The 27,239-nt window shown below is 40.6% G+C and overlaps 2 non-coding genes across 2 annotated transcripts; one reads left to right on the forward strand and one right to left on the reverse strand.

Moving 5' to 3' along the window:
* Positions 1 to 1,699: 1,699 nt before the first annotated feature.
* On the reverse strand, positions 1,700 to 24,843 carry LOC113246118 (uncharacterized). Its single transcript, XR_008958723.1, has 2 exons — positions 24,468 to 24,843; positions 1,700 to 4,885 (listed from the first exon to the last, which is right to left on the reverse strand). It is a non-coding gene; the product is annotated as an uncharacterized LOC113246118 (transcript).
* LOC113246231 (U6 spliceosomal RNA) lies at positions 21,273 to 21,375 on the forward strand. The gene has a single exon (XR_003312916.1). It is a non-coding gene; the product is annotated as a U6 spliceosomal RNA (small nuclear RNA).
* Positions 24,844 to 27,239: the final 2,396 nt, after the last annotated feature.

Below are 27,239 nucleotides of genomic sequence, written 5' to 3' on the forward strand. Positions count from 1 at the left end.
GAAGACTGTCAGAAATGATCAGGCCCTGGTATAAATGACTCATGCTACTAAAATGTACAAACTATTGAGGTAGATAGCTTATTGCTAGTTGAGTAATAGAGAGTAATAAATAACTGATAAACTACTTGGAGTACTCACATTGGTGTGCTCAGCACAGTCATTCCTGTAATCCATTGTGATACATTGAAAAATCACAACCATGTGCTACTTAATACTTGACCATGAGAAGTCATAGCACAGGGGTCAAAACCTCGGAATGCCAAATGATCCTTTCCCTGCAGACAGACTGAAGGGAAATGAAATCATAATCTAAACATTGTTGAGTGATCTCAGAATCAAAATGAAAGAATTTGGGGATTAAAAATTCAAAGGGTCTTAGGCATCAGGAAAGTAAAGGAGCCAAATGGGGTGGGTGAGGACTGTGTTCACCTGAGAAATACGTATCTCATCTATAGGGAGAAGTTGCTACTTAATTCCAGCTAATTTTTGCCCTATGTGATACATACAATGTTTCCAGATTACTGATTTTTCAAATGAGCTTAAAAATCCATCTTTTAGTATGTAAGCTTCTGAATTTTGAGTATTGACAATTAATTTTAAAATGTTGCACACTCTGAAATACTGTTTAAATCAGGAATTCCATGTCTAGGAATTAAACTACATATCTTTGAAATTGCATTCATTTGAATATGCATACCTTTGATATGAGGTAAGCACTAAATTATTTTCTGCAACTTTGTATGAAATAGCAAAATATTTAGGAACAATATACATTTCCATCAGCAGGTGCTGGTTAAACAAATTATAACATGCCCGAAAATGGAATATTCTTCAACCATGGTTTTTAAAAAAGGAAGCTCTTTGTGCATTGATACGGAGTGATCTTTAAGAAACATTACTAAGGGGGGGCGCCTGGGTGGCACAGCAGTTGGGCGTCTGCCTTCAGCTCAGGGCGTGATCCCAGCGTTGTGGGATCGAGCCCCACATCAGGCTCTTCCGCTATGAGCCTGCTTCTTCCTCTCCCACTCCCCCTGCTTGTGTTCCCTCTCTCGCTGGCTGTCTCTATCTCTGTCAAATAAATAAATAAAATCTTAAAAAAAAAAAAAAAAGAAACATTACTAAGGGACGCCTGGGTGGCTTAGTCAGTTAAGTATCTGCCTTCCACTCAGGTCATGATCCCGGGGTCCTCAGGCTTCTTGCTCAGCAGGAAGTCTGCTTCTCCTCTCCCTTGCCTGCCACTCTGCAGATTTGTGCTCTCTCTCTATCAAATGAATAAATAAAACCTTAAAAAAAGAAGAAACATTAAATGAGAAGAGTAGGCGTAGAACATGGTATACAGCTGCTGTTATTTGTGTAAATAATACGTTTTTAAACATTTTTTTCTTTGGGCACCTGGGTGGCTCAGTCTGTTAAGTGTCTGCCTCCAGCTCAGGTCATGATCTCAGGGTCCTGGCATCGAGTACCGGCTGAGCAGGGACTTCCTCTCTCTGCCCCTCCCCCAATTCGTGCACTCTCTTTTTCTCTCTCTCTCTCAAGTAAATAAATAAAATCTTTAAAAATAACGTTTTTTCTTACATATACAGAAAAGATCACTGGAAGGATACATAAGAGATTAATAGTGGTTGTCTGAGAAGAGGGCGAATGGAAGGTGGCAGACAAGAATGGGAGTAGGTGTTTTCACAGTACACTGTTTTACACCTTTTGCATTTTGAAACATGAAAATGGATAGTTTATTCAAAATTATTACATTAAAAATTAAAAGAAAAGGAACATGCGGGGAAAGATACACACTCATAAATGCAAAAACAAGCTACCGTAATAACAGTTACCTCTGGATAGAAGGATTGGGAAACATGACAGCATCTAGGAACTTTCTGCATTTTTACCCTTCCGTAATGCTTGAGAAATTTTTTTATTGTGTGCATTTATTCCTTTTATAATAATAATAATTTTAAAACATTGACTCAAAAGACACATACAGATCCCAACACACACGGACACACGCTTTGTAGATTTTAAACACTGGAAAGCGTCTGGCCAATAAAATTTCCCAGACTGATGGATCTGTAAGCTGCCAATTTAAGGTGAGTGAAAGGAATGTTTAAGGACGTCAGATTAACAGAGATAACATGAGCAATAAAATCAGAGAGACCCTCCCCCGCCAAACAAAAACAAAAACAAAACTCAAAAACCAAAAAACAAAACAGATCCAAGGTATGTGGGTTGCAACTTCCGGAATCTATACACCAAGGACTGTCTAGCCACCGAGACTGGAAATAATCTACGGACCAATGGCTAAGCTGCCCTCTCCCCTGAACGGCATGCACATTGGCCCTGTGAGTTTGCCTTGGGTCATTCCTTCTTTTTTTTTCTTCCACAGATAATCCACTTCTTCTGTCTGATGCATTTTTTCCTTCGATAGGTTACTGTGGAAAGTCAAACCCGTGACTGTCCAGTGGCTGCGTATTGATGCTCTCATTAATCATGTGTTTGCTTGCACTTTGTTTTAGGGGGTGGGGGAAAGGTGAGTTCCCCCTATCTGAGTTCCTCGGGGAATACACGGGAGCCTTCCACTACTGACATCAATCTTAACCTGCTTTCCTTTGACCCTGACCTGCACCTTGTCCTGAATTTCTTTTTATCAAAACAGTGTACAAATCATCTCTCTTCCTCTCTCTTGCTCTCTCTCTTTCCTCAGTTTAACCAGCATAGCACTAGAACAGAGTTCTGGTGAAGGCAAAGTCTAGTACCCCATTGCAAAGCTTTGGTTGCCCTGTGTCCATTTTCAAATAACCCTGGGGACTTACTCAGGCCAAGGAGGCGGCAGTCCTGTTTCCAAGAGTCAGAAACAGAGACAGTTATCAAGTCTCTGCTAACGGTGCATGGATAGGTTTATGTCTCTGTGCCATTTGGTATTGCTCTTAAAGCCTGGTTCAGCATGGTCCGTGAAAACGTGTCTCCTCCAAAATGACTGCATGCTGGTCCAAGTCCCTGCACAAGCGATGACCCACACTTAGATTCCAAGGTTATGGCTCTCTTAATTCTCATCCACATGCTAGGTCACTGTTGCCCAGAACATCTGGCCGGCATGGCTGAGCCAGAGAGCGTTTACAATCAGTCTCCCTCTCACCTACTTAGGTGCCGGACTCAATCCTTCAGCCAAACCTGTGTTAGGTCTTGGTCAGTGGCCTAGCTGCCCTCTGTCCTTCCAGGGAATTCTCTTATGGACTTTCCTGCCAGTTGGCCATAGTCTACTCTACCAAATTTCCCTAACTTCAGACTTTGAAGAGTACAGATTATGATTTCTTTTTCTTTTCTTTTAAAAATCCCCGGGATGATGGTGATAACCACCACCATCACCACTACGTATTATATATAAGTTTCCAATGACCGCCATAATGAATGACCACAGACTCATTGGCTTAAAACTGCAGAAATTTATTCTCTCACAGTTCTAGAGGCTAGCAATCTAAAATCAAGGTGCTGGCAGGCCTGAGCTCCCTCCAAAGGCTCTGAGGAGAATCTTTCCTCGCCTCTTCCAGCATCTGCTGGTTCCACCTTTAGTCCTTAGTTTGTGGTTGCATGACTCCAATCTCTGCCTCTGTCTTCACATGGCCTTTTTCTCTGTCTCTGTATATCGTCTCTACTGTCTTTTATAAAAGACATTTGTCATTGGATTTAGGGCTCACCCAGATAATCCAGGATGAGTTTATCTTGAGATACTTAATTATATCTGTGAAGATCCTTTTACCAAATAAGGTCACATTCCTAGGTTTCAAGGGTGAGGACATGGACACACCTTTTGGAGGGTCCCTTTTCAATCTGCTAGATGTTCTTTTATAGATGAGGAACGGTGGGGTGAAAAAGATTGAGGGATTCACTAAAGGCAAATGACTCCCCCTCTGTCACAGAGCTCTGCCCCCTTGAGAAGGGCAGCAGATTTTACAAAACCACACACACTAGAAAGGTCCTGTTAGGGGCGCCTGGGCGAATCAGTCGGTTGGGCCTCCGACTCTTGGTTTCGGCTGGGGTCACGATCTCAGGGTCGTGGGATTGAGCCCCTTGAGGAGCCTGAGACTAGGGTAGGGTTCTTCACTCAGCACGGAGTCTACTTGAGATTCTTTCTCCCTCCCCTTCTGCTCCCCCCACCCAGCCCTCTCTCTCAAATAAATGAATAAATTAAAAAAAATTTTTTTACAAAGGTCCTGTTAGACTCTTATCATAGGACAATTGGTTCCTGCTGGCCTTATATTTGCACAACTAAAGGGATCTCCTAAAACTGCCTCTAGGAGTTCTAGCTTTAGGTGGGCCTCACCAAGCATCATTATATTACATTACATCATACAATTATGTCCAACTATCTTATCTTAAGGACATTTGATACTGGAGAATTGAAACCCATGGCCTTACTTTAATCAGTGAGTTCAACCTGTCTCGGTCTCATTTTGTAAGCATTTCCCTGAATAGCAACAAGCTAAACTGACTCGTGTTTCATCCTTTTTATTATCTGTGCCTATTGTGGAATGCAAGACTGAGAAGGCTGACATACAGAGAGGTGAAATAATATAAAGTCTGGGTCATGAATATCTGTATAGAAGATTTCAGACCTCCTTTGAGGGGGAGTCTATCAGGCTTTCTCATAGCTCAGCTCAGAGATGGTTCCGTGGTTGTGGAGCTGGCCTCGTAGGGATTCTTCACCAACTTGGCACACCGAAAAATCATCACAATCAGGAACAGAAACAAAAGGACAACAAAGGCAATGGCAAAGCCTTTGTCCACGTCAACACTGCTGGACAGGCTTGAATCATCCATGGGAACACAGGCCTCTTTACCCTTGTTCGGCTGTAGCTACCTTCTCAGGTGTATCTTCAGGCTTGTCATATTCCTGGACAAAAGAGGATCAAACAAGTTTATGGTTTGTATGTGTATATATGTGTTTTCTTTTTTTTTTTTAAGATTTTATTTATTTATTCGACAGAGATAGAGACAGCCAGCGAGAGAGGGAACACAAGCAGGGGGAGTGGGAGAGGAAGAAGCAGGCTCATAGCGGAGGAGCCTGATGTGGGGCTCGATCCCATAACGCCGGGATCACACCCTGAGCCGAAGGCAGACGCTTAACCACTGTGCCACCCAGGCGCCCCTATATATGTGTTTTCTTAATAAGATTATGTCAAAACCAAAGAAGGCTTAGAAAAGCAAAAACAAAACAGCAGGATTTATTTAAGAAGCACGCATGATACTGATAAAGTTAATATGGGTGATTTTCAAAATATATACACACATAAAGCATTAAATTGCTAGAAATTTACTCCAAAGCAAAACATGAGCAAACATGTATAACTCAGAAATCAACTGGGGCTTCCTGGCCCTGTAAGATCCAGGTAAAACTGTCTTAAACATCCCAATTCCGTGTTAAGTCTAAATCCCTCTTTATGATTTTTCAAAAATCTGAGTTCTTATTGTAACTAATTTGTTCTGGAGTCTTAACATAAAGACAATGTAAACATGAAATTATTTTTATTTTTTCTAATCACTACATTTAACTGTGCTATCATTGCCATCTCTCTCTTTTTTTTTTTAAAGATTATTTCTTTATTTATTTGACAGAGATAGAGACAGCCAGTGAGAGAGGGAACACAAGCAGGGGGAGTGGGAGAGGAAGAAGCAGCCTCCCAGTGGAGGAGCCCGATGTGGGACTCGACCCCAGAACGCCAGGATCACGCCCTGAGCCGAAGGCAGGCGCCTAACGACTGCGCCACCCAGGCGCCCCTATCATTGCCATCTCTTAATGAAAAATCCGGTACATCTCAGAAGGGATCGATTTTGGTTATTAAAACTTAGTTCACTAAAACAACACTGAAGAGAACAAAATCAGAGGACTCCTACTTCCCCATTTCAAAACTCACTAGAAAGTTAGTTATTAAGACAGTGTGGCACTAGCATAAGGATAGGCATATAGATCAGTGAAATAGAATTAGGAGGCTAAAAATAAACTCATATACCTATTGTCAATTGATTTTTTAAAAAGATTTAAAAAATTTTTATCTATTTATTTGAGAGAGATAGGGAGAGCAAGAGCAAGGAGGAGAGGCAGAGGGAGAGGGAGAAGCAGGCTTCCTGCTGAGCAGGGAGCCTGATGCGGGACTCAATCCCAGGCCTCTGGGATCATGACCTGAGATGAAGGCAGCCACTTAACTAACTGAGCCATCCAGGCGCCCCTCAGCTGATTTTTGATGGGTGCCAACACCATTCAGTGAGGAAAGAAGACAAATGGTACTGTGACAGTGGGATAGCCATATGTACAAGAATGCAGTTGGGGGGCGCCTGGGTGGCTCAGTCGTTAAGCAGAAGACTGCTTCTCCCTCTCCCACTCCCCCTGCTTGTGTTCCCTCTCTCACTGTCTCTCTCTCTCTCTCTGTCAAATAAATAAATAAACTCTTTTAAAAAAATGCAGTTGGACCCTTATATAAAGACTAACTGAAAATAGATCAAAAACCTAAATGTAAGCACTAAAACTACAAAACTCTTAGAAGAAAACAAAAGATGAATCTTCATAACCTTGGATTTGGCAACGCATTTTTAACTATGATAACACAGGGGCACCTGGGTGGCTCAGTCTGTTAAACTTCTGCCTTCAGCTCAGGTCCCGGGATAGAGTCCTGCATCGGGCTCCCTGCTCAGTGGGGAGCCTGTTTCTCCCTCTCCCTCTGCCTGCCTCTGTGCCTATTTTGCTGGCTCTCTCTCTCTCTGTCAAATAAATAAATAAAATCTTAAAAAAAAAAAGGATTTTTAGCTATGACCTCACAAACACAAGAAACAGAAGAGAAAAAGATAAAGTGGACTTCATCAAAATTTAAGATGTTTTCAAGTGTCCATCAATAGATGAATCAATAAAGAAGATGTGGTGTATTTACGTATATAAGGTGGAATTTTATACTCAGCCTTAAAAAGGATGAGATCTTGCCATTACGACAACATGGGTGGACCTAGAGGGTATCACGCTAAGTGAAATAAGGAAGACAGAGAAAGACAAATAACACGATTTGTTATATGTGGAATCTAAACAATCTGAAAAACAAAGAATTAAACAAACAAAAAGCAGAAAGAGATCCATAAATATAGAGAACAATCTAATGGTTGCAGGAGGGGGAGAGAGTTGGAGCATGGCAAAATGGGTGAAGGGGAGTGGGAAGTACAGGCTTTTAGTAATGGAATAAACACATCATAGGGATGACAGGTACAGGATAGGGAATATAATCCGCGGTATCGTAGTAGCATTGTACGGTGACAGATGGTAGCTACGCTTGTGCTGAGCAAAGCACAAATATATAAATTTCGAATCACTACGTTGTACACCTGAAACTAATGTAACATTGTTGCACTGTGTATCAACTATACTTCAATTTAAAAAAAAGAATAAAGTTTAAAACTTTTGTGCTTCAGGGGCGCCTGGGTGGCACAGCGGTTAAGCGTCTGCCTTCGGCTCAGGGCATGATCCCGGCGATCTGGGATCGAGCCCCACATCAGGCTCTTCCGCTATGAGCCTGCTTCTTCCTCTCCCACTCCCCCTGCTTGTGTTCCCTCTCTCGCTGGCTGTCTCTATCTCTATCGAATAAATAAATAAATAAAATCTTTAAAAAAAAAAAAACTTTTGTGCTTCAAAGGACACTATTGAGAACGTATAAAGACAACCCACAGAATGAGAGAAAATATTTGCAAATTATATGTCCAATAAGGGACTTACATCTAGAATATATAAAGAATTCTTACAACTAAATAATAAGAAGACAAATAACCTAATTAAAAATTGGGCAAAGGGGTGCCTGGGTGGCTCAGTTGTTAAGCGTCTGCCTTCGGCTCAGGGCGTGATCCCGGCGTTGTGGGATCGAGCCCCACATCAGGCTCCTCTGCTGGGAGCCTGCTTCTTCCTCTCCCACTCCCCCTGCTTGTGTTCCCTCTCTCGCTGGCTGTCTTTCTCTCTGTCAAATAAATAAATAAAATCTTTAAAAAAAAATTGGGCAAAGAATCTGAATAGATACCCCTCTAAGGAAGATACACAACCAGCCAATAAGCACGTGAAAAGATGTTCAACGTCACTAGTCGTGGGGAGTTACTAATCAACAGGCATACAATTTTAGTTAAGGAAGATGAATAAGTTCTAGAAATCTGCCGTATGACATTGTATCTATAGTCAGTGGTAATGTATGGCATATTTAAAAACTCGTTAAGAGGGTATCTCCTGTTAAGCGCTCTTACCCTATTAACATGAAATTAAAAAGAAAGAGGGGCGCCTGGGTGGCACAGCGGTTAAGCTTCTGCCTTCGGCTCAGAGCGTGATCCCGGCGTTATGGGATCGAGCCCCACATCAGGTTTCTCTGCTATGAGCCTGCTTCTTCCTCTCCCACTCCCCCTGCTTGTGTTCCCTCTCTCACTGGCTGTCTCTATCTCTGTCAATAAAGAATAAATAAATTCTTTAAAAAAAAAGAAATTAAAAAGAAAGAAAGGAAGAAGAGGTTGGCTGAAGCAGGCTGTAGCAACGAAAAGAAGACAGAATTGAGATTGATCAAGGAGGATTTTTTCCCTGAGGGCCAGATAAATGACCCTATAAATAGGGACCAATCAAGGGGATAATATGAAAAAGGATCTCGCCCAAGAGGGATTCCTGCTAGAAGGAAGTTACCTTAACAGAAAGTGGCTGGAAGTGGACTTGGATTCAGCACTATTAAGCCAGCGGAGGGACATTGATTCTGAGGGATCTGCCGTTAGATAACCCTAGTGAGGGAATTTCTGAGGAACCCATGAGAAACACATTGGGAGAGAAAGAGCCCTGAATATCCTCCAACCCTAGAGAGAAAAAAATGGCAATAGATTTAGTTTGAAAAATGGTTTAATGAGTCTTTTGGGAACATGGAGAGGACACTTGTTTCATAAAAGATTAGTTTGGGCTAGCCAGGAACTAAACAGCTCCGTGAAACATTACCAGTAAGTGTCGTCATGTGGCTCAAAAAAGTCTCCAAACATTTTAATGGGGTTCTAAGGCTCTCCATAATTTAGCAACCTTGCTTCTTTTTCTTTTCTTTTTTTAAGATTTTATTTATTTGAGAGAGAGAGAGAGCGTGCCATGACTGGGGGAAGGGGCAGGTGCAGAGGGAGAGGGAGAGGGAGAAGCAGACTCCTTGTTGAGTAGGGAGCCCAACATGGGGCTTGATCCGAGGGTCCTGGGATCATGACCTGAGCTAAAGGCAGACGCTTAACCGATTAAGCCACCCAGGCACCCCAGGGAACCTTGCTTTTTGCCACTCACTCTCTCCCTTGTACTTTTTCACCCAGTAATGCTGGACTTCTCACAGTTCCATGAGTTTTGCATGATGCTCCTTTGTGTCTAAGCGTTTTCATTAACATTCTCCATTTATTATTTCCCACCTTCTATATTCAACTTCTAGGCTTTAGCTTAAATGTTAATTTCCCAGGGAGATATTCTAGTAACATTCACTATAGTTGACTGCAATTACTTCAGTGTCTTCTCTGATAAAATAATAATCTGACATGAGAATAGAGACCATATCTAATTTGTTTGTTTTTTATCCTAAAAGTTTAGGATATATTGGCTGTTCAATAAATATATGTTTAATGAATGAATGTAGCACTAAACTTTGCTAAGGTGGACATGTAAAAAATGTTTGCTGAATGAATAAATGACTTTGAGAATGTGGCATTGAATTAAGACAGGAGAAGACAATTGGTTGTCTAAAAGAAAATAGTGTCAGCAAAGTGGTAAAGAAGGACTTTAGTGGATTAAGCAGGAAAGGGCAGTGAGGAAATGAAGACACTAAGATTTTAAATCATTTATAAATTCAACTAGGAAAGAAAAAAGTCAAATAGCAGCTAAAAACCTATTGCAGAATCTAGCAAAGGATTCCTTTTTTAAAAAAATTTTTTTTAAAGAAAGATTTTATTTATTTATTTGTCAGAGAGACAGAGAGAGAACAAGCAGGGGGAGCGGCAGGCAGAGAGAGAAGCAGGCTCCCCGCTGAGCAAGAAGCCCAATGCTGGACTCGATCCCCAGACCCTGGATCATGACCTGAGCCGAAGGTAGCCAGTTAACCGACTGAGCCACCCAGGCGTCCCAAGGATTTCTTTTCAAAGGCAGAATGAAAAGGTATCAGGTCAGATGCATTTGGTTGCAAGTGACAGAAAAGTCCACTTCAGTGATAGTAAACAATATGTGCAATTTACTAACTTATGAGGCTGAAGACCGGAGTAAGGGTTAACTTTAGTTATCATTGGATCCAGAGGTTTAAGGTGTTATCAGGGTTCTGACTTTATATTCTATGATTTTTCACATTCCCACCTTTCTTCTATTTTTTTTAAGATTATTTATTTATTTATTTGACAGAGAGAGAGAGCATGAACAGGGGGAGCAGCAGAGGAAGAGGGAGAAGCAGGCTCTGCGCCAAGCACAGAGCCCGATGTGGGACTCAATCCCAGGACCCTGGGATCATGACCTGAGCCAAAGGCAGATGCTTAACTGAATGAGCCACCCAGGCGTCCCTCTTCTATGTTGTTTTTATACACAGGCTGACTTCCCTATGGTAGCAAGAATGGCTCCAACAACTCCTCTCCTATTCCCCCTTCAGAGTATCTCCTCCTCCTCCCTAACTCCAGAGAAAGAAAGAATACTTTTGTATTGGTCAAGATCCTTGTTTGCAAGCAATAGAAACAATCTCCCTCACCTAAGCATACAAGTATTTATTGAGAAGAGACCATGTCGCTTCCAGAATTAAGTAGACCTGGTCTTACAAAATAGGCAGAAACCAAGGGAGAAGAGGCATTGGGAACCGCAGCCAAGGTCAGCACGGGAAAAATCTGGTTAAGGGCATTGCTGGCATGGGATGACTTTGCTGAGCACCCCTGCTACCGTCATTGGATACCACTGCTTCTGCCCTGCCTGAATTATAAACTGTGTCATCTTTGCATTGCTCAATATTCCAGTCCCTGGCTGGTGCATCTGACCGGTCAAGTCTGAGTTATGCACCAGCACTTCAGCCACCGAGGGGTGGAAGAGAGAATATTTGTCTTCTCTAGGCTTCTGTAAGTGGGAATAAGGTTCTGTCTCTTACTAACTCACATAAAGGAAGATTTTCCTCAAAGAAGAGGGTTTTTGGATGTTGGGTAGAGAAAAAATAATAAACCTCTATTTTTTGGTCTTGGCCCTAATCTAGCTATATGCTGCTTATGAGACTCACCTAAAATTTAAAGGCATGGAAAGATTGAAAGTAAAAAGTATACTAGATAAATACTAACTAAAAGAAAACTGAGACGTTATGTTAATATCAGACAAAATAGACCTTAAGATAGAAAGCATTCTTGGGGTGCAGGGTTGCTCAGTCAGTTAGGCATCCGACTCTTGATTTCAGCTCAGGTTATGATCTCTGGGTCCTAGGATACCAGCGTCAAGACTGGCGCTGGGCTCTGTGCTTAGCAAGGAGTCTGCTTGAGGTTTTCTCTCTCCCTCTCCCTCTGCCTCTCCCCACCCCCATCCCCGCCCCCGGCCTGGCTGCACACAGTCTCTCTCTCTCTCTCTCAAATAAATAAATGAATCTTAAAAAAAAAAAAAGAAAGCATTCTCAGGGATAGAGAAGATTAATGGGTTATGATAAAGGGTAAAATTCAGCAGGAAGATGTAACAATTCTAAATTGTGTGTACCTAATAAAATAGCCTCAAGATAAATAAGAAAACAATAAGACTGTATGGAGAAATTGATTAAAAAATTGCTAGGTCAACCAGGCAATAATCAGCAAAGATACAGAACATTTGAATAATATAAGTAACAAGATTGATTTATTGAACGTCTATAGAACTCTGCATCCAACACTTAGCAAATCTATACTTTTCCATGTATTGTTTAATCCCATTTGAATTGAGTTTTTTGGGGGGTTTTTGGTCATGTAATACTAAAGGCATCCTAATTCTGTGTATTAAATCTCTTTCTAGAGGCGCCTGGGTGGCTCAGTCGTTAAGCATCCTCTGCCTTCGGCTCAGGGCGTGATCCTGGTGTTAGGGGTTCGAGCCCCACATCAGGCTCCTCTGCTGGGAGCCTGCTTCTTCCTCTCCCACTCCCCCTGCTTGTGTTCCTTCCCTCACTGGCTGTCTCTCTGTCAAATAAATAAATAAAATCTTTTAAAAAAAATAAATCTCTCTCTACTTGAAAAACCTAGAATGGTTTCTGCTCTCTGAAATAAACCTTGTTGGATACAAATACCAAGTTGAGTTTGAGTTTATCCCAGGACTGCAAGTATAATTTACATTAGAAAATCTATAAATGACATTACATATATCATATATATATGTGTATATATATATATATATACATATATATATATATATATATGAGAGAGGAACCATAGGAATATCTCAGTGGTTGCAAAAAAGTATTTGATAAAATTCAAAATTCAATACTAATATAAAATACTTATATTAATATTAGCAAAATAGGGATAGAACGGAACACCTTTAACCTGATAAAGGGTATTAACCAAAAATGTATAGCAGACAGTCTACTTAATGGCCAAATATTGAAAAATTTCATTTATTTATTTATTTTAAAGAATATTTATTTACTTTTTTAAAAAGAATTTATTTATTTATTTGACACACAGAGAGAAAGAAAACACGAGTGAGCACAGCAGAGGGAGAGGGAGAAGCAGACTCCCAGCTGAGCAGGAAGCCCGACTTAGGGCTGATCCCAGGACCCTGAGATCTTGACCTGAGCCGAAGTCAGATGCTTAACTGACTGAGCCACCCAGGCGCTCTGAAAGATTTCTTTTAAAATCAGGAATAATACCAAAAAAAATTAGTAATGAGACAAAAATATTTACTATCTTCACTTTTATTCAACATCATTCTGTAGGTTCTAGCCAGCACAGTAAAATAAGATTTTTTTAAAAAAAGCATAAAGATTTAAAAAGAAAAAACAAAAATAGTCATTATACACAGATGTCATTGCCTATAGAATAGCCCAAGGAAAATATGAGAAATAAGCACAAGAATCTGGATAAGACACGTAAGTCAATTGCATTTATAAATGCCAGCAACAAACAATAAGAAACTGTAATTTTAGAAAAGCCATTATTTACAATGACATAAAATACATAAAGTACTTAAAAATAAGTCTAAGAAAAGTTGAGCAGGACATGTGTGGAAGAAATTATCAAACTTTACTAAAAGTAGTTAAAGACCATCTAAATAAATGAAGGGATATACCATGTTTATGGATTCAACATGGTGAAATTGTTAACTCTCCCCAACTTTATCTTTAGATATAATGCAATTCCACCAAAAACCCATTAGGGTTTTTTGAGAAAACTGGCAAACTAATTTTCTTAAGTGTATATGGGAACTCATAGGCTGAAAAATAAAGACATTCTGAAGAAAAGTTTAGGGTGGGGACATTTCCCATATCAGTTATTAAAACTTATTATAGAGCCATAGTATTTTTGACAGCGGAGTGTATATGTAGGCATACGTAATAAGCCATTTGAGCAGACTAGAAAGAGCCTGGAAACAAATCACACATTTGGGGAAATTTGAATCATAACAGAAAGGGCATTGTTGATCACAGGAAAAGAATGGACTGTTTCATAAGTGATACTGGAAAATAGCTGTCCTTAAAAAAAAAACCCCAAATTTATAGTTATATGTCAAAAACAAACTTAAAAACCTTTTGAAGAAAATATAGAAAATTTTATGACCTCAGGATAGGAAAAGATCTCTTAAACAAGACACAAATAGTACAACATATATAAAAAAAGTTGACAAATTTTACTTCACAATTAAGAACTTCTGATCACTACAGCTGCAGCAAGATAAGTAAAAATACAAACCACTAACTTGGAGAAGATATTTGCCATACATGTTTCTAACAAAGGAATAGTATCCAAAACTAGAAAAAAACTCATCCAACTTAATTTTAAAAAGACAAATAACTCAACAAGTAAATTAGCAAAAGACATGAACGGGCATTTCACCAAAAAAGAAACATAAATGGTACATAAATACATGAAAAGGTGTTCAATTGCACCAGTAATCACGGAAATACAGATACCATTTTTTTATCCACTAGATTGCTAAATATTATGAAGTCTGATAACAAAAAGTGTTGGCAAGAATGGGAGTATCGGGGTGCCTTGGTGGCTTAGTGGGTTGGGTGGGTGACTCTTGATTTCGGCTCAGGTCATGATCTTGGGGTCCTGGGAACAAGCCCCACCTCAGGCTCCATGCTCAGTGGGAATTCTGCTTGAGGATTCTCTCTCCCTCTACCTACCTCCACCCCCCGCGCTTACACTCTTTCTCTCAAATAAATAAATAAAATCTTCAAAAAAAAAAAAAAAGAATGTGAGTCATCTGAAATTCTTAAAAAAATTTTTTTAAAGATTTTATTTATTTATTTGAGAGAGGAGGAGAGCATATGTGCATGTGGGGGGCGGGGGCAGAGGGAGAAGAAGCAGCAGACTCCCCAAGGAGCAGGGAGCCTCACTCGGGCCAGATCCCAGGACTCTGAGATGGTGACCTGAGCCGAAGGCAGACGCTTAACCAACTGAGCCACCCAGGCGCCTCTGAAACTCTTACATGCCGCCTACCAGCAGAACCAGAGTATCCCCTATGGAAAACCCTTTAGCATTACTTGGTAAGGTTGACCTTACAAATTCTCCATCACCCAACAATTCCACTCCCGTATATACACCAGGAGAAATATAAAACAATGCTATTTGTGGGGGCACCGCGGCGGCTCAGTCAGTTTAGCATCAGACTCTTGATTTTGGCTCAGGTCATGATCTCAGGGCCATGAGATGGAGTCCCACGTCAGGCCCCACACTCAGCCGAGTCTGCTTCTCTTCCTTTCCCTCTGCCCCTCTCCCTGCAAGCACGCGCACTCTATCTCTCTCAAATAAATAAATAAACAGATTTTAAAAAAGAAACAATGCTATTGTACATTGTCTGTACAGGCAAAAAACAGACAACTCAAGTGACGACTCTCTGGAGAATTTTATGTATATTGCGACATAGTCCACAGCCGAATATTATAAGCAGTGAAAAAAATTAGTGAACAAGCAGAGTTTGCATCTGAGAACATGGGTGAATCTTGGAAATATGTTATTAAGTGAAGAGAGCAAATTACAGAAAAGTGTGTACATCATTATTTTTATAAATCTCACAACAAGCAAAACTATTTTATTTAAAGGTACATATGTATGTGATAAATCTATTTTTTGAGAAACAAAGGTGTGATGCAGAAAATTCATGGTGATGGTTACTTCCAGGAGAGAGGTAGGGAGATGATCTAAAGGAAAGAGCACACAGGTAGATGATAATTGTAACGGTAGGGCGCCTGGGTGGCTCAGTTGGTTAAGCATCTGCCTTTGGCTGAGGTCATGATGCTAGGGTCCTGGGATCAAGTCCTGCATCGGGCTCCTTGCTCAGAGGGAGCCTGCTTCTCCCTCTGCCTGCCACTCCCCCTGCTCGTGCTCTCTCTCTGTCAAATAAGTAAGTAAAGATCTTAAAATAATAGTAATAATGGTGATGGTATAGGGGCGCCTGGGTGCCTTGGTGAGTTAAGCATCTGACTCTTGGTTTGGCTCCAGTCATGATCTCAGGGTCGTGATCTTTGGGTTGTGGAATTGAGCCCCGCATTGGGCTCCACCCTCAGCAGGGAGTCTGCTTGAAATTCTCTCCCTCTCCCTCTGTCCCTCCTCCACTTGAACTCACGCATGCAGGCTCTCTCACTAAAATAAATAAATCTTTAAAAAAAGTAATGGTAAGTGTGTAATTCTTAAAATGGGTCATGGATTCACAGCAGCTCATTTATTACTATGTTTCATAACTTAAATATGTGGTGTAACTTCTTTTGAATTATCAAGTATTACAAAATTTTAAAAAAAAGGAATAGGCTTAAGGGAGGACGGGAAAAGAACAGTTTCCCTGCACTGCAAATATTTTATCATGGATCAGAAAGTTCTTTGGGGGGGATGCCTGGCTGGTTCAGTGGGTAGAGCATGAAACTCTTAATCTCAGGGTTGTGAGTTCGAGCCCCACGTTGGGTGTAGAGGTGAATTAAAAAATAAAATCTTAAAAAAAAGTAAATTAGGGGCGCCTGGGTGGCTCAGTCGTTAAGCGTCTGCCTTCAGCTCAGGGCGTGATCCTGGAGTTCTGGGATCGAGCCCCATGTCAGGCTCTTCTGCTGGGAGCCTGCTTCTTCCTTTCCCACTCCCCCTGCTTCTGTTCCCTCTCTTGCTGGTTGTCTCTCTCTCTGTCAAATAAATAAAATAAATCTTTAAAAAAATAATAAATTAAAAAAAATTGAATAAAGTGCTCATTGGCTCCAGAGATCACTGTGTGTTTCTGTGTTTACGGTGGGGATGAGGGGGGTCCAGTAAAGAGTCAAAGAAGAAACGGCTTATAGAGAGCTCATTGGAAATTTGTGCTTGTCCACACAATTCTTGGGTTTTTGTGGACAAACAATCCCAAGGACAAACAAAGGGCAAAGGGGATTCCTTCCAGATAAGTTAACCCCCAATGAGAACAATTCAGTGGCAATCACTAAATATAACATGATGGTGGAGAACATGGATTCTGGCGCCAATCTCTCCGGCTCTGATAAAACTTGGCGATCCTAAGCAAGTTACTTTACCTTTCGGAGCCTTGGTTTCCTCATCTGTAAAATTAAGATAATAATAGAAAAATCCTATGAGGTAGATGTTGAAGTTAAAGAAATAACTGCACGTGGAACACACATGAGCCTTGCACGTTACAACTGCTATGTTTAGTGTTTGCTATTATTATCCTCCTTGAATTTACGTTCCTCTTTTCTTTTCTTTTAAGATTTTATTTATTTATTCGACAGAGAGAGAGACAGCCAGCGAGAGAGGGAACACAGCAGGGGGAGTGGGAGAGGAAGAAGCAGGCTCCCCGTGGAGCAGGGAGCCCGACGTGGGGCTCGATCCCATAACGCCGGGATCACGCCCTGAGCCGAAGGCAGACGCTCAACAACTGAGCCACCCAGGCGCCCCACGTTCCTCATTTCTTGCACTTTTTCTCTTGCTATGGAGTGTCTGGAAGTCAATGCTGCTTTACTTTTTCATTCAGGTGGAGTGCCGGAGCGTATTCTTCGCATGTCACAGTTGTGCAGTATTGAGAGTGTCTAACATCAGCAGAAAGGGAGGGTAAAAAGGCCCGGAACCCATAGTTCAAAACATTGACAAGTACTCCAGATTTCAGTTCATTTGGTGCTAGGAGTGCAATAGATATCCAATGTATGGTAGAACCTGAAGGAAGAATTCCATTTTGAGCTTAGGCTGTATGTATCCCAGAATTTAACTGTCAAAGCCAGTCTTTATGATAACAGGAAATGCGTCTTGCAGCCATTTGGTTTATTTCTAACTAGAGATGTTCTTGATGAAAATTTCACCCTAAGCGCAAAAACAGTCTGGGTTCCTGGGTCTGATGGGGTTCTGATCTGAGAAAAGGTTCCGCTAATACTATATCTATGAGGCAGTGTTGTTTGACCCACCTCCCCTGGCCTCACTGAAACCTGAGTCCCAGGGGCATAAATAAATACTCCTTTATAGCTCCTCTTGTCATTTTATTTTACCGACATACTTGTGTGGTTTGGAAAATGGAGATTACAACCAGCTCTCCCGCCGATACTATTTGAACTCTATCAACTTTAATATGAATGCACCTTTTACCATTTAATAAGTATAATACAAAAACCAGGTCCTATAGGCATAACACAATACATAAGGTCTGGTTTCTGTCTTTAGGAAGCTTACAGTCTGGTATGGGAGGTAAGACATATCCACAAACTATGACATAGGTATAAAGTGGTAAATGTCAAAACAGAAAGCAGTGGATCTCTCTGAAATTGTCTACCCCACACTTCCCCTCCTGTCCATCCATATGGCTGTTGTGGAAGATGCCATATTCTGACATGGCCCCACTATGTTGGCTGCCACAGTTCAATGGTCTGGGGTAGGTAGAAGTTAGGCTGAAGCTCTTCTCTTGAATTTTTGTAACTGGAATGGAAAAGTCAGCCTGGGACATACTAGGTGTTTAATACACACTTGCTGATAATTGAGTTGTAATGAGAAAAGCAATTTCATTGCAATTTTAATAACCTGCTTTATCAATCTGTGTACACCTCAGATGCCACTTTCTGGATATAGTTCTTTTTTTTTTTTTAAGATTTTTATTTATTTATTTGTTAGGTGGGGGCACAAGCTGGGGGAGCAGCAGGCAGAGGGAGAAGCAGGCTCCCCACTGAGCAGGGAGCCTGATGCGGAACTCGATCCCAGAACCCTAGGATCATGACCTGAGCTGAAGGCAGACGCTTAACCAACTGAGTCACCCAGGTGTCCCTGGATATATTTCTTTAATATCTCATTATATGTGCCAGCACATATATTCCTTTTATTCATTACTACACTTTCTCAAAAAGATCATATTATTTTACCCTGGCACCTACATATCTCACTAGACCCGTTACAACCTGAATATTTCATTGATTTTTCCACTTCTCCTCTTAATTATTGCATTTCAAGAGACTTGCATCTTTCTTTAATTTTCTTTCATTTATTCTCTTTATCACGGCTTTCTGGGTATGGTTTTATACCATGTAAACTTTCTTGGTTTTATATTAAGTTGCAGAGAAAAATAAACAAAAATAAGTACTTCCTGAGTGAAAACAAATAATCCCATGGCAATCTGTTGGTAAAAGTGGGGAAGGAACCCAAAGGGAAGAGTCAAGGAAGATTTTACTGAAGAGGCAAATACATGAACTGAACCGAGGGCTGAGAATGAGTGGAGATTACCAGGCAGATAAAGGTGGTAAAGAGGAGAAGGTGGAGAAGATATTTCAAGTACAAACACGAGGGCTTCAGGGAGGACAGTATAGTATGTTTGAGAAACACTGAGTGTTCAGCAAGTATTGGGAATGTATTCTATCGAAGAATAGGCAGGAGCCATAGCCTAGGCCAGTTTGTTAGAGCCATTGTATGGCACGTTAAAGACTCTGGACTCAACTTTGCAATCAGTGGGGAGCCATTGGAAAGCTTTTAAACGTGGAAATTATACCATTAGATATTTGTGTTAGAAATATCAGACTGGCAGGAACGTGGAAGATGCACGAGACAACAACTAATCTGATATTCTTCCACAAATAGGAGCTTTGAAGGGATTCAGGACAGCCCCCCTCACCCCGCCTCAATGTGTCACCTTGGCAAGTGGATCATTCAGAGCTGAGGCCCTTGAAACCCTGTGGGCTTAAGAGAAACTTTCGTCTCTCTCTTAACCACACAGAAAAATCTAAACTGGAAGTCTTTCCCAAAATAAGGGTCATCTGCTCTTCTTACCACCTTCTGAAGTACATTCCTTTCCTCTGAAATCCCAGACCCCTAGCCCCTTCTCTGTAGTTCAGAATGACATATATATCTCATCTTTCCTGCCTTTGGAATTTCCATGTCTATGGGGAGTCCCCTACATACACCTGTTAAATTTGATTTTCTCCTGTTAATCTGTCCCATTTTGGTTCTTAGTCCAGCTACAAGGACCTTTGAGAGGACAGGAATTCTTGCTCCCCAACAGCTTCTAGAGGGCAAAAATCTAAATGTTTGGATTTTTTAAACTTCTCACAGCATAGATTAGCACAGTGCTTGAACTCAGTAGGAAATGTTTGTTGATGTGGAGACCGGTGTCAGAAGGAACGCTTCTCATGGGTATAGAGAATGGACAGTATGGCCCTCGTCTGATGACCGAACTCAGATGGGGTAGTCTTTCTAGAAGTCATAGTAGTCTTTCTAAAAGTGATGGCTGAGCTCAATCTGGAATAAGGAGAGAACACTTCAATGAAGAAAGAGTGAGGGAGTCAAAGAAGCATGAGAACTTTTGGGGAAATACTGCTTGGTCCAGTATGGTAGAGCTCACAATGCATGAAAGTGAAAGGTATAAAATCATAGAATCTCATAGTTGGAAGGAACCTTTAAAAGTCATGTTGTGGAATTAGCTTTCTAATCATTCCTGCAAAGTTTCTGCTTTAACTACTTGGGTGAGTTCCTCAGCGGCCTTCAGGGACCAGAAGTGACTATCTTCCAAAGTGGCCCATTCTTTAAAAGTACTTCTTTTTTTTTTTTTTTTTTAAGATTTTATTTATTTATTCAACAGAGATAGAGACAGCCAGCGAGAGAGGGAACACAAGCAGGGGGAGTGGGAGAGGAAGAAGCAGACTCCCAGCGGAGGAGCCTGATGTGGGGCTCGATCCCATAACGCCGGGATCACGCCCTGAGCCGAAGGCAGACGCCCAACCGCTGTGCCACCCAGGCGCCCCCTTTTTTCTTTTTTTTTAATTGAAATATAGTTGACACACAATGGTATTACTTTGAGGTATACAATGTAGTGATTCAACGATTCTATATGTATGCTATGCTCACCCCAAGGGTAGTCACCATCTGTCACCATACGACACGATCATAATACCGTTGACTATATTCCCCGTGCTGTGCCTTTCATCCCCATGACTTATTCATTCCATAACTGGAAGCCTGGACCTCCCACTCCACTTCACCCATTCTGACTTTCCCCGACCCCCTCCTGGCAACCACCAGTTTATTCTTGTATTTATGGGTCTGTTTCTGCTTTTTGTTTGTTTTGTTTTTTTTTAGATCCCACATATAAGTGAAATCATATCGTATTTGTTTTTCTCCGACTTACTTCACTCCGCATAATATCCTCTAGGTCTATCCATGCTGTTGCAAATGGCAAGATTTCATTATTTTTCATGGCTGAGTAATATTTGATTATATATGTATGTGTGTGCGTACATACACACAACACACGACATCTTCTTTATCCACTCAACACTTGGGTTGCTTCCATATCTTGGCTAGTGTAAACAATGCTACAATAATAAAAGTAGTCCTTCACATTGAGCCAAATCTGTCTCCTTAGCACTGCTCCACTTTTAACTTAGGACCTTACAGAATAACACCTATCTTTTCCGTACACAAGATTTTCAGGATATGAAGATAGCTATCAAGTACTTGTTGACTCATTTCTTCAGTCATTTCATAATTTAATCATTTCTCAGAGAATATGGTCTTTCTATCACTCTAGTCTTTTTCCACTGAAAAGAATCTAGTGTGTCTATATCTCCTTTAAAATGTGGTGCCCAATTAAACTCAAGATTATTCATCTAGGTACTATACTTCTATTGCTTGAGATAAGATCATAATGAGCCTTGTGCTAAAATTGGAATGATACGGAGAAGATTAGCATGGCCCCTGCACAAAGATGACACACAAATTCATGAATCATTCCATATTTTTAGCTAACTGGAATTGAAATAAAAACTTGGAAGAAAATAATCATAATGAGCCTTGAAAGTCAGCATAAAGAATTTGAATTTTAGGTGTGCCTCAGTGGCTCAGTCAGTTAAGCGTCTGCCTTCAGCTCAGATCATGATCCTGGAGTCCTGGGATGGAATCCCGCATCGGGCTCCCTGCTCAGCCAGGAATCTGCTTCTCCCTCTGCCCCTCATGCTCGCTCTCTCTCTCGCTCTCTCTCCCTCAAATAAATAAATAAAATCCTTAAAAAAAGAATTTGAATTTTATTCAAATGGGGGAACCATTGAAGGATTTTGAGCAGATAAATGAGAGTAGCAGCCATATCACACTGGGCATTCCACTAACTCTAACTGGAATGTAAGCTCTAAGCCTTAGGTCTGTGTCCCATTGGTGGCATAGCTTCAGTGCCTAGGCAGGGCTAGTACATTGTAGATGTTTAGTATACCTACATAAATGAATTAATACCTATATCAGTGCCTGGCATATTAAGCATACACAATTCATGCTTGTTGAAGGAAGGTAAATCATCAAAGCCATACTTTAGGAAGATAACTGGCAACAGTGTGTAAAAAATATTGGAGACAGGAAATAGACACCATAGGGTGAAAAACAATTAGAAGGAGTGGCAGCAGTCTTGGTAAGAGGCAACAAAAGGACAAACTAGGATGATATAGTAACAAAAAGGAATGGGTGTGAAGGGAGATTTGACATGATTTATAAATTAAATGGACATATTGTGGGAGGAAGAAGGAAACGATAAAAAAAATTCTGGGGTTTGACTTTTTTTTTATTTTTTAGATTTTATTTATTTATTTGACGGAGAAAGAGACAGCCAGCGAGAGAGGGAACACAAGCAGGGGGAGTGGGAGAGGAAGAAGCAGTCTCCCAGCAGAGGAGCCTGATGGGGGACTCGATCCCATAATGCCGGGATCACGCCCTGAGCCGAAGGCAGACGTTTAATGACTGAGCCACCCAGGCACCCCTCTGGGGTTTGACTTTGGATGGCTGAAAGAAAAATGTTGCCATTTATAGAATTATTTATTTTATTTTATTTTATTTTTTTTAAAGATTTTATTTATTTATGTGACAGAGAGACAGCCAGCGAGAGAGGGAACACAGCAGGGGAGTGGGAGAGGAAGAAGCAGGCTCATAGCGGAGGAGCCTGATGTGGGACTCGATCCCGGTACGCCGGGATCACGCCCTGAGCCGAAGGCAGACGCTTTAACGACTGCGCTACCCAGGCGCCCCTAGAATTATTTATTTTAGGAATTAGCAGATGTTTTAAGGGACTATGATGCATTCAGTTTGGAGTAGGTTGAATTTAAACGTACTGGTATGATATGCTCATGAGGCAGAAATGTGGGACCGAAGTTTAGGAGTGAAGAAAAGCAAGATCTTTAGAGCTGAGCCATCTTACGCAGGGTAGCTGAAATCGTAGAAGTAGATAAGATGGCCAAAGGAGAATTCGAAACAAGGGAATGCCTGCTTTTACGACGGTGGAAAGAGATCAAGAAACCACAGATGGAATAGTAAGTAGGAAAACCTGAAGAGTGTAGAGTCATGAAATTGAACAGATGAGAGAATTTCAAGGAGGGGTATCGCCGACAGCCTCAAATACTGCAGAGCGATGGAAACCTTCAGTATCTGGAAATTGGAAAACATCAAGTCATCCGTGATTCTCCTTCTCCTTATCTAGTTAAATCTGAATTTCTGAACTTTGAATGAAAGGTCTCTAGTTTACATATTTAAACTTCTCACTCCTGGCTGCCAAATTCCAGTAAGCTAATTTTGCTTTCCTCTCTCCACCTCGAAAAAGTAAAATACATTCTTATTGAAAAAGGAAAAGAAAAGGAGAAGACTGATGTTGTTTTGGTTCCAAGTATGATATGTATGTTCTTGGCTCCTATTTTCATATGCAGGGATCAGATCTAGGTTTTATAGGTCCTGAAAGTTTATACAAGTTGGAGCTCTCTTTTTCAGAAAAAGAATGCAAGATTTTGAATGCAAAATTAGGTAAAAAGTTTTTTAAAATGGAAAAAAAAATCACAAATCATTGGAGCCTTGGATATTGTTTCCTTTCTTCTAAGACCTCTTAGGCAAAAATCACTTTTCCTGACAGATTCACGTGACAGATACCATGGTAAATCTAAAATCTGTTTTCCAAAGTGAAGACCTGCCCTAGAATTTTTTTAGTGGTTCCTAAGATTCTTGTTTTGGGGACACCTGGGTGGCTCAGTTGGTTAAGCATCTGCTTTCAGTTCAGGTCATGATCCCAGGGTCCTGGGATCGAGTCCTGCATTGGGCTCCTTGCTCGGCGGGGAGCCTGCTTCTCCCTCTGCCTGCCACCGCCCCTCCTTCACTCCCCTCCCCCCCATTTGTACTCTCCCTCTCTCTCTTTCTGACAAATAAATAAATAAATAACATCTTTTTAAAAAGGCTCCTGTTTTGTTTGAGATGAACAGCAGCACTGCTTAGGACTAGAAAAGGGAACAGGAGGAGGGGCATGAATCTATTGGTTTATGTAAAATCTGATACCGCTAAAATAGGAAACAGAATAATAGCATTTACAACTCTGCAGCAGAAGTTAGTTCGCTTTCACTTAATATTTCCCAGAAAGACCAATCCCTTCTTCCTTTCCTGTGTTCCCTTCCCAAATCACTTCATTTTTCCCATCTGTTGCCTTATATTTCTTAAAGACAAATAAACAAAAAACAAAACAGGACAACAACAAAAACCACCTAAAAAGACCCAGCTTTTCTCTCCCGGCTATAAGTTCACTCTAAAGGGAGAGGTGATGGGGAGCTCTCTTCCTATAATCCCTAAAATCAAAGATATCCTGTAGGCAATGGGACCAACAGAGGTTCCCCCAGTTTGCCTCAAAACAACACCGTGACTCTTACTCAAAGTTTCACTTTTCCAGAAAACCTCTAAGGAAAGAAAGAGTTCTTTACTTCCCTCAGGCATTTCCCTAAGTACTTCCCAAGCTTGTAGAGAAGTGCTATGACACTCAGAAGAATTGTTGGAATTATTCCCATAAAAACTTCACCAGAAAGACAATACGGACAGTTATTTACCTTTTGAGAGAGTGATATGCAAGGCTGACTGTTGGCAGGGCGGTCTCCTCCAGCTCAGGCACATCTCTTGGCAGCCTCTCCCCTTTTTATCCACTCACTCGTACAGAAAGGAAAGGGGTTGGTAGCTCTGTCCCTTCCCACTCCCACGCTGAACTCAGAAGCTTCATGAATAGTTCAAGGAAAACAGGATCAAGTTTCAGACACTCCCATAGTGAGTGAGAAAATGATCCCACTAGATTAAATTGGAGCCCAGGTCAGTAGAAGAATATTTCCACAGCTCTGCCAGGGCTGGGGCAGCCAAGGTTAATAGCTCAAGTAATACCTTGTAAGTGGATCACACGAGTGGTAGAAGATGGGTCAGGAGCCAGCTTTTTGGTCTATGCAATGGTTCTCTGGATTAGTGGCACCACATGGAAAATGGTAAGAAATGCTAATTCTTGGACCTGTAACCCTGACTTAATGAACCCGAAACTTTGGGATGTCCATATCTGCGCTTTTACCCGTCCCTCTAGGGGACTGTGATGTATGCTCAAATTTGAGAACTATTAGTCAACAAGATCAGTGAAGCTCTAAAACCTCTTGTCTTCAAAAAGAATTTACTTAGAACATTTGAATCAGAAAAGTCAAAACTATTTCACTCTGTATTAGGTATTACGCATGCTCATATATACCTTGAATGCAAAATTTATTACCATTTCCTCTAAGGTTTTTGTTTTTGTTTTTGTTTTTAAAGATTTTACTTATTTATTTGAGAGAGAGAGATTGGGAGAGCACAGAGGGAGAGTGAACAGAAGAAGCAGACTTCCCGCTGAGCAGAGGGCCCAAATTGGGGCTCAATCCCAGGACCCAGAGATCATGACCTGAGCGGAAGGCAGACACTTAGCCTACTGAGCCGACCAGGTGTCCCTCCTCTAAGGATTTATGTGGTTCAAAAAAGAAAAAATTCTATAGGACATATGTGTGTCTGTGCGTGTACACACCCTTTCCTGTCTATATGTACGTATGTTTTATAAATATACAGAACATTTCTGGAGAGACATACTCCAGGGCTCCAAGATGAGGAATCGGGTGGCTCGTATTGTACCATGTACATATAATCTACTCAAAACATTTTTTTGAATACTAGATACATATTCAAAATATTATCACACTTTAAAAAAGTAACTCTCCTGAAAGAGGTTCTATATTTAATAAATTTTACCTCATGCTAGTTACGTGTCACTGTACTAGATGCTGGGGACAGAATGGAGAATGTGGTACGGTGCCAGTTCTCACATTTATTTTCCAAAATAATATGAAATGCAGCAATTTATTTATTTTTATTTTTTATTTTTTTAAAATATTTTATTTATTTACTTATTTGACAGAGAGAGAGACAGCCAGCGAGAGAGGGAACACAAGCAGGGGGAGTGGGAGAGGAAGAAGCAGGCTCCCAGCGGAGGAGCCTGATGTGGGGCTCGATCCCAGGACTCCGGGATCACGCCCTGAGCCGAAGGCAGACGCTTAATGACTGAGCCACCCAGGCGCCCCGAAATGCAGCAATTTAAATATATTTTCAGTTTCTAAATTTTTCCTGCCCCTGACCATATAATCACAAATTGTGTGGAAGAGATGAGGGTAGTATCTCTTTGTTTTCAGGGTAGGAAAAACTAGGCTAAACAAAACCAGGCTTTGCGGCTCATTATAATAGCTACCATTTGTTTAGTGACAACCCTTAAAATAAAATTGTTTTATACTTCTGTTTTTTATAATTATAGATATAATACAAAGTCATATCACATTAAAATTACAGAAATATGAAAAGATAGAAATCTCCTATTAATCCCACTCTTCAGAGATATACTATTAACAATTTGGCAGGTTTCTCCAGCTCTAATTTTTATACTTGTTATAATTACTATTATTTATAAGATAATACTTATTTTATGCTTTTTTAAATTTAATCGTATACCTTGGACATCTTCCCATTTTAATACTTTTAGATCCACTTCATTCATTTCAACAGCTGCTAAGTATGCAAGTTCTATATTACATACATATCCCTGATTTATTTTCATTATTAGTGGGCATTTGGGTTGTTTCAAATTTCTTATTAGTATCCCAACATTGCAATGGATATCCTTGCACATATTTCTCTGAGCCTTTGTGGAAATGTTTTTATGAGATAAATTCCTCAAAATATTAAAAATATAAATGCTGGTTGAAGGATATAAACATTTTATATTTTAATAACTTTTATTAATTTATATAATAAATTAATTTTATTAGGTACTGCCCAATTTTAATTTTAATAGGTACCGCCAAATTACGCACTAAAAAGGTTATTGCAATGGGCAAAATAGGTATGAAAGTGCCTGTTTTTCATAGTGCCACCAATATAAGTTACTTTTAATCTTCTAAATATTTGTCCAGCTAATAGACAAAAATAACATCTCAATTTTTAAAATCTTGCATTTCCCTAATTTCTATGGTATTTGAATTTTTATTGTTTATGCATCTTTTCAGATTTCCTATACCTATTCTTTCCCTTCTTTTCATTGGGCTATTCATCTCTTATTTATTTATTTATTTATATATATATTTTTAAAGATTTTATTTATTTATTCGACAGAGATAGAGACAGCCAGCAAGAGAGGGAACACAAGCAGGGGGAGTGGGAGAGGAAGAAGCAGGCTCATAGCGGAGGAGCCTGATGTGGGGCTCGATCCCACAACGCCAGGATCACGCCCTGAGCCGAAGGCAGACGCCTAACCGCTGTGCCACCCAGGCACC

This window comes from Ursus arctos, unplaced genomic scaffold, assembly GCF_023065955.2.
Source record: "Ursus arctos isolate Adak ecotype North America unplaced genomic scaffold, UrsArc2.0 scaffold_12, whole genome shotgun sequence".
Taxonomy (NCBI): Eukaryota; Metazoa; Chordata; class Mammalia; order Carnivora; family Ursidae; genus Ursus; species Ursus arctos.